The sequence below is a fragment of the Babylonia areolata genome, chromosome 34, assembly GCF_041734735.1.
Source record: "Babylonia areolata isolate BAREFJ2019XMU chromosome 34, ASM4173473v1, whole genome shotgun sequence".
In the NCBI taxonomy this organism is placed as follows: domain Eukaryota; kingdom Metazoa; phylum Mollusca; class Gastropoda; order Neogastropoda; family Buccinidae; genus Babylonia; species Babylonia areolata.
The window spans coordinates 21,789,712-21,801,450 of NC_134909.1; the positions used below are offsets into that span (position 1 = coordinate 21,789,712).

At 42.7% G+C, this 11,739-nt stretch overlaps 1 protein-coding gene and 1 long non-coding RNA gene across 4 annotated transcripts in view; both read right to left on the bottom strand.

Moving 5' to 3' along the window:
* Positions 1 to 11,739, bottom strand: part of LOC143277326 (uncharacterized) — a 329,350-nt gene that overhangs the window by 49,022 nt on the left and 268,589 nt on the right. The window lies entirely within an intron of this gene.
* The window catches only part of LOC143277350 (uncharacterized), a 13,558-nt gene continuing 6,405 nt past the window's right edge, over positions 4,587 to 11,739 (bottom strand). Inside the window, exons 2-5 of the long non-coding RNA XR_013053736.1 lie at positions 11,572 to 11,605; positions 8,242 to 8,309; positions 6,918 to 7,004; positions 4,587 to 6,635 (exon numbers count right to left, since the gene is read on the bottom strand). This is a non-coding gene — a long non-coding RNA (uncharacterized LOC143277350). The remainder of the gene's footprint in view (positions 6,636 to 6,917; positions 7,005 to 8,241; positions 8,310 to 11,571; positions 11,606 to 11,739) is intronic.

The following is an 11,739-nucleotide window of genomic DNA, read 5'->3' on the forward strand; positions in this document are numbered from 1 at the left end:
TGCTAATGAAGTTATTTTCAGAGAAATAAACACAATGATAGATTCAGCGATCATTGAACCTTCATGCAGTCCATACTCATCTCCAGTTGTTCTTGTCAGAAAGAAAGCTGGTACATGTTTTTTGTGTCGATTACAGAGCACTGAACAAAATTACTGTTTTTGATGCAGAACCCATACCTGATATTGAAGAGTTGTGCACAAGTATAGCAAATGATCGATACTTCACAAAGATAGATCTCACAAAAGGTCACTGACAGATAGTGGTTTGACCAGAAGACCGTCCAAAGACCGCTTTTACCGCACACTTAGGTCCATTTCAGTTTGTCAAAATGCCATTTGGATTGATATCAGCTCCAGTGGTTTTTGCTCAAATGATGTGAATGTAAAAACTAAATGAGTTGTGTGCAGTTGATTTTTTGACGACATTCTGACACACAGTACTTCATGGACACACCATCTCAAACAGGAAATGCAGGACGAAAGTGGCAGAACAAAAGATTGTGGATATCATTAAATCATTCTGGGCACTTGTTGGGGTACAAGGGGAGATGGGTAGGGACAGGATTCAGTCTTCATGACCACTGACATGTCTGCTGTATTTCTGTCGCGTTGCTTGCTTGTAACTCTTTCTCTATTTCTTTCTCTCTTTTTTTCTTTTTTTTTTTTTAATACTTTATCATCTCAACCAGAAAAAATCATTTTTGGAATGTCCGAAATTTACGGGTCATCGAAATTTGTTCATTCAAGAGAAAATATTTGAATCCGAACTCTGTTAGTTCATTTTTACAGTTAGCTGAAAAGCAGTGAAGGCAATGTGTCAGAATGCGAACGTGGCCCCTAGATTTGACAAGTTGGTGACTCAGATCGATGCTTTGCCACTGAAGCTGGTTTTTTTTCTTTTTTCTTTTCTTTTTTTCTTTTTTTTTCCGCACTGTGGCGTGGTGCAAAGTAAAATATCATGCGCAAAAGGGAATCCCCGGGATTCTTATTTATAGACCACTGGTTAGCTGCCTGAGTGCACTTTGTGTGTCATGAATACGAAGATAACCTGGCCTTCAAGGCAAACTGTAACCGCGGGTACCTGCCCTGTCAAGGGTAACTTGCCTTGAGGCAAAATGATTTTTGTCTTGAATACGGCCCCTGGAGGGGAAGGTCCCTGGTTTGGAGGGACGTTCCTCTGGGGCTGATGTGGAGGGGCAGGTCGCTGACCTGGGACGTTCCTCTGGGGCTGGTGTGTAGGGTCAAGTCCCTCACCTGAGAAGACGTTCCTCTGGGGCTGGTGTGTAGGGTCAAGTCCCTCACCCGAGAAGACGTTCCTTTGGGGCTGGTCTGGAGGGTCAGGTCCCTCACCTGAGAAGACGTTCCTTTGGGGCTGGTCTGGAGGGTCAGGTCCCTCACCTGAGAAGACGTTCCTTTGGGGCTGGTCTGGAGGGTCAGGTCCCTCACCTGAGAAGACGTTCCTTTGGGGCTGGTGTGTGGGGGTGGGGGTGGGGGGGTGGGGGTGGAGGTCTCTTGTCTGGAAGGACGCTCCCATGAGGCTGTTTGGGAGAAGCTTTTCTCAGGAGATGTTCCTGGCTTGGTTTGGGATTCACGTGTGGTTGACCACTGTCCTGAGAGGCATGTCTCTGGGGAAAGGTTTGAGAGAGAGAGAGGGAGAGAGATAGAGATGGAGAGAGAGACACTGACACTGACACATGTTTAATTGTGAAGGCCGCCGGCCCATGAGAGAGAGGGAGAGTGTCTGACGCAAATAATGACTTTAACGTTGCACGAAGTGGTCAAGGGAGCTAATTTACTAAGGAATTACAGACTGGTATCGATCCAGTACACACACACACACACACACACACACACACACACACACACACACACACACAGAGGCTCAAACTACGGCGATGTGGTGTGTCTGGGAGGATGCACACCTGGATCAGCCAGTACCTACACAACCGCCAAGCCCGAGTCAAGATTCAGGGCCAGAAGAGCAAGAAGAAGGTGCTGAGACATGGAGTACCACAAGGAGGAGTCCTTTCACCAACGCTGTTCCTCATCTTCATAGATGACACCGTCAGAGAACTACCAAGAGGGGTCAGAGGAGCGATCTATGCAGATGACCTGGTACTCTGGTGCTCTGAAGAGTACACCACTACAGCACAGGTACGCCTCCAGACTGTGCTCAAGAAGATCAGCAACTGGACCAAGGAATGGCTTGTCTCTGTCAACTCGAGCAAAAGAACCTACACAGTCTTCAGCCTATCCAGCAAGAAGCAAGAGGTTGACAATGAACAACCAAAGGCTTGCAGAGGAACTCACACCTACCACCTGGGAGTGACCTTTGACCACAGGCTCACTTGGAAACAGCAGATCACCAGATGCTGTGGCAGGGCCAAGCTGAGACTGGCGATCATGAAGAAACTTGCAGGGACGGACTGGGGGGGGGGGGGGGGGCTGATGAACGTATCCTAAAGAGACACTATACAGGGAGAGTCCGACCTGTGGTTGAGTACGGGACATCAGCATGGGCACCAGCTGCAAAGTCTAACCTCGACCACTTCAACAAGATACAGAACCAAGCTTAGCATATCATAACTGGCGCCATGAAATCCACCCCAATCCTGAAGATGGAGGAGACCACTGGGCTACAGTAATTGGAGGACAGAAGGGACAGAAAGATCCTCATCCAGGCAGCAAAATTCAAACGCCTTGAAAACCATCCAATGAACAACAGAATGAGCAGACCCGCCAAGAGCCAGCTGAAAAGAGGCAGCTTCATCCAACAGTCAAGACGACTTGAAAGACAAACCCCAGTCTTGATGAAACACAAAGCAAAGCCTATTCCGGCAAATGTCACCCACCCATCTTGGAAGAGGCAGGTGTTCCCAACAGTCGTCACCAGCATTCCCGGAGTGGAGAAGAGAGGAAGGCCCTGGCCATGGAGTACATCTGCAACCACCCCCAAGAAGACTGGACCCATGTCTTTACAGATGGCTCCGCCACAGAAGCAACGAGAGATGGTGGATCTGGAATTTTGCTCCGATACGAAGACGGAAATGAAGAAATTGCAATCCCAACAGGAAAATACTCCACCAACTTCCGAGCTGAGCGAGAAGCCCTCTGTGAGGCAGCCACAACAGTCTCGCAGAACTCCACAAGAACAACAGGGCAGGTGGTGGTGTTCTCAGACGCTCCATGCTCCAAGCCCTCAAGAACTCCCGCTGCAAAGAACAGAGCCATCTCACTTCAGCCCTTGTTGCCCTGAGTGCCAGAGTGGAGAAAGTGGTGATACAATGGGTACCAGCACACTGTGGCATCAGAGGCAACAAAAAAGCGGAAATTCTGGCAAAAGACGGTGCACAGAAGGAGCAGGCCAACAAACTGGTGTCATATAATGAAATCAAGACAATCATCAAGGCACAGCAAGGAATAAAGTGACGCCTCCAGCACCCAAATATAGCCCAGAAGACAGATACCATTTCCTGGAACGACGGGAACAGGTCAAGATCTTCCGCCTGAGGACTGGACATAACCACCTGCTCCATCACATGCACACAAAATTCGGCATTGGACAGAGCAGAGAGTGCCCTTCATCAACAACAACAACAAAAAACAAGAAAAAAAAACAGAAAAAAACAAACAAAAACAAAACAAAAATAAACAAACAAAAAAAGACGGAGAGAGAGAAAAAAAAGAGAGAGGTGGGAGGGGAAAACAACAGCCTGTTCAGATCGCGTGATCGCTCCATTGCAGGTTAACTCCACTGAAGAGAGCGTGAAGGGGAGAGTAGTGAGGGAGAGAGGGAGTGTGTGTGTGTGTGTGTGTGTGTGTGTGTTCTGTCACCTTGATAATGCAGCCGGATCAGAACTGATAAGAACGAACGTCGCTGCTGCTTTGAATGTTCCATGCCTTTTGTGGACTATCTTCAGGGGGTCTCCTTTCTAACCACCACCTCCACACCACCGTCCTCAACCCGTCACAGAGCGGATGTGCCCCCCTCTCTCTCTCTCTCTCTCTCTCTCTACGCGTGTGTCTCTCACCCTCGCCATGAATGTGAGCAAACGCATGCAGGCGAACGTGCCACCACGCAAGTATGAATACACATGTATGTGTGTGTGTGTGTGTGTATATATATATATACAGAGAGAGAGAGAGAGAGAGAGAGAGAGAGAGAAGCGCGCGCACAAACACACACACACTGTATATATATATATATATATATATATATATATATAGCAAATGTTTGCTGAAGGAATATCTATATCACACACACACACACACACACACACACACACACACACACACACACACAAATAAACAATTGATCATTCAGTCAATCTTTGGGTGAAATGAATATACAACAATATCTACAACAGTATTTTCATAATGTCAAAGAAAACAGACATCTTTACTGGGTTTTTTCTGATTTATTTTCATGATGACACAGTCAATAGGAAATGGCAAACCATATTTCTTAAGACAAGTCTGGCCATTTATGTAATGACCAGTCACAACATTATGACTAATGGACAAGCTATACAAGCTCATCAATATATACTTTTTTTTATGAAATATAGCCAATAACTGCATTTTCCACCGATTTTCAGTTTCCAAGAATGTTACAAAAGTCGTTTAATTTAACAATTAGAAAATTAAGCAGTTACTACAGTACAAACATAAAGTAATAAACAACAGCAAAAACCAACCACTGTAGTAAAAGCCATGTACAGCATCGTTAATCTCCAAGACCTGTATTTCACTGTCTTTAACTACCGAATATCATTTCCTGATCTGATATCACTTGTTTTCCATCCTCTATTACGATAATTGTGAACAAATGGAAGCTATTTTCTGTTCCACCACACTTACGTCACAACTCACAACTCGTGAGCATTATGATTTTCACATGAACTTTCAAATACCCTTATCAACTAAAAGAAAGTTGATCACCACCATGACAGATACAATGAGGACTGGTTTACGATAGTTTTTTTTTTTTTTTTCAAACAATCGAAATCCAAAAGGTATTAAAAAAAATGATAATCAACAACAACAACCGAGAAACAACATACTTATCTAACAAAAAAAAATACTCTCACTTGACAGATCCTCTCTGCACAGATTCAAGTTGGAATGAAATATAATACAATGTGCGTCCGTATTAACGTTACTCAGAATTGAAAACAAATACATATTAAAAGCATAAACAATAATCATACCACATGCATAAATATGTATATATAATAGATATAAATTCTACTTTTTTGCTATTGATCTTAGTAACAATAGGGAGGGAAATCAGTAATTCATCATCCACAACACAGAAGGGACGTAATTTCATAAAGATTATCTCCACTTAGACCGTCACTAGCACTTTGTTATTCATTTAACCCGATGCATTAATGTCACACACACACACACACACACACACACACACACACACACACACATATATATATATATATATATATATATATATATAGAGAGAGAGAGAGAGAGAGAGAGAGAGAGAGAGAGACTTTCTTGTTTCAGATCACATGGCTATCCTCTACCTAAAATCTAAACCAAGAAAGTCTTCACCCCTGGAGCTTTTTTCTCCTAACAGGCGATTTCTGCCTCAATTCATGGTAGCAGGTTACAAAAGGGTTACCACATGCCTGAAGTCATCAGTACAATTAAAAGTACCTAGAAATGATATTATGCGAACATTGGAACGGGTTTTGCACACCCACACACACACACACACACACACACACACACACATTCATTCCGAATCTTCAGAGTAATAAGATTGCTCATGGTGTCTTGATGTGTTTAAAGGTTTCTCTATCAGAAACATTGGGCTAAAGATACAGTGTCCAGATGACAGCAGTCACATGCATAAATTATTCTTGAAAAAAATAAAACAAAAAACCAACAACTTTATATCATTCACAGGGAGCTCAAAATAGTTTTTCATATTTTCAATTTTTTTCTTCTCTGATGATCTTTCTTCCCATATTCCCAGTGCAAGCTCTCTCTCTCTCTCTCTCTCTCTCTCTCTCTCTCTCTCTCTCTCTCTCTGTGTGTGTGTGTGTGTGTGTGTGTGTGTGTGTGAGCTGAATGCAATGGACAGACCAAAGTGGCGTTCAGCTGTCTACAAAGGCGCCAAATCCTGTGAGGCCAATAGAATCGCTGCAGCAGAGCAACGCAGACAGGCCAGGAAAAGCAGTGCCAGCAAGTCCCCGACAGCCGCCACCATCCCCTGTCCACACTGCGTCAGTACCTTCCGGGCGCGGATTGGCCTGACCAGTCATCTGCGCACTCACAGAGCCCAACCCACCCACCCCCAGGATGACTAGATGGTCCTCGTCAATCCCGACAGACGAACCACACGCAGTGTGTGTGTGTGATCAGAAACATCTGTTTTGCAAACTGGTAATTGTATATCCTCTGACAGCAACAAAAGAATTAAAAAAAATATATTACACTAACTATTGTAACTGCTCCTCCCACTACTATTGCTGCTACCACTACCACACAAATGATCATTATGATCATCATCATAGTCCAGACGATCATCCATTCCAACTTGGCATCCACTGTCAAAATGGCAGGAGCACACGCTGGTCTTTAAGTTGCATTCTCAGAAGCAACTTCTGTACCTGGAGTGAAAAAAAGAGAAGGAATAATATGAGAGGGAATAGATTCGGGAGAGAGAGAGATAGAGACAGAGACAGAGACAGAGAGAGAGAGAGAGAGAGAGAGAGAACGAACGAACGAACAAACAATTTTTTTTTTAATGAGGGAAGTGGAATAAGCATGTATATGCTTTTTTACATTCAGCCCTCAGGGCAAAGAGAAATGAAATTAAAATGTTTACAAGATGACAAAAGGTGAGAGAGAGAGAGAGAGAGAGAGAGAGAGAGAGAGAGAGAGAGGATTACCTAAGGTGTGTGGAGGTGGAGACATGGCACTGTACACAGACTTCAGTCCTATGTCAATCGGCTTCAGCTCTTCATACGGCCCTGTGTCTGGAACACCAATAACACACTCTAAGCACACTCACGTCTTTGATTGAGCGGGGCTTTGGTTTCAGTTTCAGTTTCTCAAGAAGTGGTCACTGTGTTTGGACAAATGTATACACGCTACACTACATCTGTTCGGCAGATGCCTGATCAGCAACCTTGAGTGCTGTACACATATCTGTGTACCTATCAGAGTGGAATTATTCTACTCAATGTTACCAGAGGACAACACCCTCGTTGTCATGGGTTCGTTTTCAATGCACCAAGTGCGTGCTGCACACGAGACTTGGCTTTATCATCTCATCCGAAAGACTATCCGCTCAGTTCAATTTTCCAGTCGAACTAAAGGGCGAGAGCGGGATTCGAACCCAGACCTCCACAGATTCTGTATTGGCAGATGAGCGTCTGAAACATTCCGCCACCTTCCCCTTCTTTTGTCTTCATATCAATAACCAGGTCGTTTGTCAGATGTCTGTTGTTTTTTTTCCTTCAAGCATTGTGTGTACACCTCAGATGGCTTGGCCAGGGACTTGTTGAGGATGCTCATCTCCTCATTGTCCATCTAGGGCCATATTCAAGAGAAATTCATTTTGCCTTCAGGCAAGTTATCTTTGACATGACTGGGATCTGCGGGTACAGTTTACCTTCAAGGATAAGTTATCTTCGTATTCAAGACACACGCTGTTCGCTCAGACAGTTAACCCATCGTCTTTTTCTTCTTCTTTTTTTTAATCCCAATGATTCCCGTCTGCAAATGCTCTCAGTTTCATTTCTCATTGCACCACATCTCAGAACATTGGCGAGAGAGTTCGCAAAACACGTGCTATTCCTAAAGCACGCCTGTTTTCCCTTAAAAAAAAAAAAAAGAAAAGGATCTGCCATATTTACCTCTGCTTCATGGGCAGTCACCCTTGGAAGGTAGTATGGGTAAATTGCCTTCAGGTTTGTAGACATGCAGGTAGACTCTTGTGTTCATGAACACTGGATATTATTTAGCTTGCCTTGCCTCAGGCAGATTACCCGCAGGTACACATTTACCCTCAGGCACGATGTTCTCTTGAATACGGCCCTTGATTGTGTTGTTTTCCTGAAGCGGGTTGCAGTGCAGTGTGTGTGTGTGTGTGTGAGTGTGTGTGTGTGTGTGTGTGTGTGTGTGTGTGTGTGTGTGTGTGTGTGTAGAAGATACATTTTATCAGCCAACTAAAAAAAATTTCTGGATCATAGAAGATACATAGAAACGTACTGTTTGGAGCATCACTGGAAGCATAAGGAGACAGTTCCAGTTCCAATGGAGTTTCAGCACCAACAGCTCTGGAACGATCAGCATTGTCTTTCATTATCAGTTATTTATCTATCTATCTATTATATTCTATCTATCTATCTTTCTTTCTTTCTACCAGTTATCTATCTTTCTATCTACCAGTTAGCTATCTATCTATTGTCACAACCAATAAGGGGTTGCCCATGAACCCCCAGCATCTTCCCAGACTAACTAACACCCCCACAACACAAAACACAGAGACATAGATAATTCAGCTCAATTCTTTACTGTTGTGCACTTTGAATATCCTGGTCCAGACACACATGTTTAACACTTAACTAAAGCAACATTCTTTGGTTACACTATAGCAGCATGACCACGACACAGTAGGCCCTAGTAACGGCAGCACAGATCTACGCGAAAAAATGTCAGTTCACTTGAACCTAAATCAAGTTCGTCTGTTGAAGGCCAGCATCACTGAGCTGGCTTTAGTCGTACGCCTGCAGAATCGGAAAGGGTGGAACGGGATGAGGGACTGTGGGTGAGGACGCTGGAAAATATGGGGGTCGGGGAAAGGAGTGGGAGTGAGGGAGTTTGGAACGGACAGGGATGAAGTGGAATGATGACCACTGAAAAGGCGAATCCTGGAGTCCCGTCGGGGTGGCAGTCAGGGGGAACCCACAGGAATAAGGCACAGGGGAAAAAATCTGTCACCAGGAATCAGGCACACCACTGGCCCAGGAGAGAACACAGAACACAGACCCACACAGAGGCAGAAGGGGGTCACACAAGAATCGAACCCCACGACTGTCCAAGAGGGCACCCAACAGCTCGCTTGCTGGCTCGCCTTGCAAAACCCTTCCTTCACAACGACGTTAACTCATCTCAAGAGTTCAAAATGAGAAGGACTAAGGACATGTCAGACATACATCACAACAGATTCACGTGCTTCAGTTCGGAACAGAACTGAGCACACAAGAGAACGATAGAGCAAAAAGGGGGAGAGAGAAGGAGGGAGGAAGGGAGAGGGGAAAGAGAGAGGGGAAACGAGAGGAGGGGAAGGGAGACGAACACACGAACATGTGCACAAATGAATGCCACGAGCCGTGACATCTATCTATTCTATTCTATCCATCTATCTATCTATCTGTCTGTCTGTCTATCTATCTATCTATATGTCTATCTATTTACCTATCTTTCTATCTATCTCAATATTGTATTTATTTTGTTGCATGTTATATAGTTTTAAATCGATACTGATTGCATCCTTATGAATAAACTGGAGGAACAACATGCATCCCAATAACTGCGTGTTTTAACTACATCTGAGCAGAATTATAGTTTCATCAATACCTCTTTCAGTATGTATTGCTTTTAGTCATTGAGTCTTCAAGGTTTTCAGTCTGGCTACCCTTTATAAAAGAAATAGTAATTTAAAAAAAAAAAAGTAAGTAAAACAACGATTTCGAAGAAACTTTTTTTTTATTTTTTTTTTATTTTTTTTTTTTTTACACAAACGTTTATTTCATTTTCATTTAGCTTTTTATTTTCTGTTTTCCCATCAACCCCCACCCTCCACACGCACTCTAGACCTTTCTTCCCAAACCTGCTGTCACTCATTTCTTTAATGCTAATAACCCCATCTTCTTTAATTTAATGTCCATAACCTGATCTCTTTTATTGTCCATAACCTGATCTTTAATGTCCATAACCGGATATTCATTAATACCAATAATCCAGTCTTCTCTAATGCCAGTAACCCGATCTTTTTAATGCCAACAACCTAATATTCTTTAATGCCAATAACCTGATCTTCTTTAAAGTCAATAACCTGATCTTCTTTAATGCCAATGTCAATGACCTGATTTTCTTTAATGCCAATGACCTGATCTTCTTTAATACCAATGACCTGATCTTCTTTAATGCCAATGTCAATGACCTGATCTTCTTTAATGCCAATGACCTGATCTTCTTTAATGTCAATGACCTGATCTTCTTTAATGTCAATGGCCTGATCTTCTTTAATGTCAATGACCTGATCTTCTTTAATGCCAGTAACCTGATTTTCTTTAATGCCAATGTCAATGACCTGATCTTCTTTAATGCCAGTAACCTGATCTTCTTTAATGCCAATGTCAATGACCTGATCTTTAATGCCAATGACCTGATCTTTTTTAATGTCAATGACCTGATCTTCTTTAATGCCAATAACCTGATCTTCTTTAATGCCAATGTCAATGACCTGATCTTCTTTAATGCCAATAACCTGATCTTCTTTAATGCCAATGTCAATGACCTGATCTTCTTTAATGCCAATGACCTGATCTTTAATGCCAATAACCTGATCTTCTTTAATGCCAATGTCAATGACCTGATCTTCTTTAATGCCAATGACCTGATCTTTAATGTCAATGCCAATGACCTGATCTTCTTTAATGTCAATGTCAATGACCTGATCTTCTTTTATGTCAGTGACCTGATCTTCTTTAATGTCAATGCCATGACCTGATCTTCTTTAATGCCAATAACCTGATATTCTGTAATGCCATGTTAATGACCTGATCTTTAATGCCAATGACCTGATCTTCTTTAATGTCAATGACCTGATCTTATTTAATGCCAATGACCTGATCTTCTTTAATGCCAATGTCAATGACCTGATCTTCTTTAATGTCAATGACCTGATCTTCTTTAATGCCAATAACCTGATCTTCTTTAATGCCAATGTCAATGACTTGATCTTCTTTTATGTCAATGACCTGATCTTCTTTAATGTCAAGGACCTGATCTTTAATGCCAGTAACCTGGTCTTCTTTAATGCCAATAACCTGATCTTCTGTAATGCCAATGACCTGATCTTCTTTAATGCCAGTAACCTGATCTTCATTAATGCCAATGTCAATGACCTGATCTTCTTTAATGTCAATGACCTGATCTTCTTTAATGTCAATGACCTGATCTTCTTTAATGCCAATAACCTGATCTTCTTTAATGTCAATGACCTGATCTTCTTTAATGCCAATAACCTGATCTTCTTTAATGTCAATGACCTGATGTTCTTTAATGCCAATGTCAATGACCTGATCTTCTTTAATGCCAATGACCTGATCTTTAATGCCAATAATCTGATCATCCTCATATATCAGCCCACAACTGCTTCCTTTGCTGAATGATACCATTCTGTCTCGAATTTACCTCAGTCCCTGATGATGAAGCTATGGTCTGAAACGTTTTACACCTTTGTCTTTCAACCTACATTTTTTTAAACCCTCCGAATTCAGGAGAACATCAGACAGTATGAAATGCACTTACCTTTCCTCCACTGACGGGCGAGGCAATGTTGTTGCTGGAAAGAAAAAGAACAGTGATCATATCAGTATGTCAGCAAGCGTGCATGACCATATGTCTGTCTGTCGGTCTGTCTGTCTCTCTCTCCGCATGTGTACATGGAGGCTACATGTGTGCGTGCGTGTGTGCGCG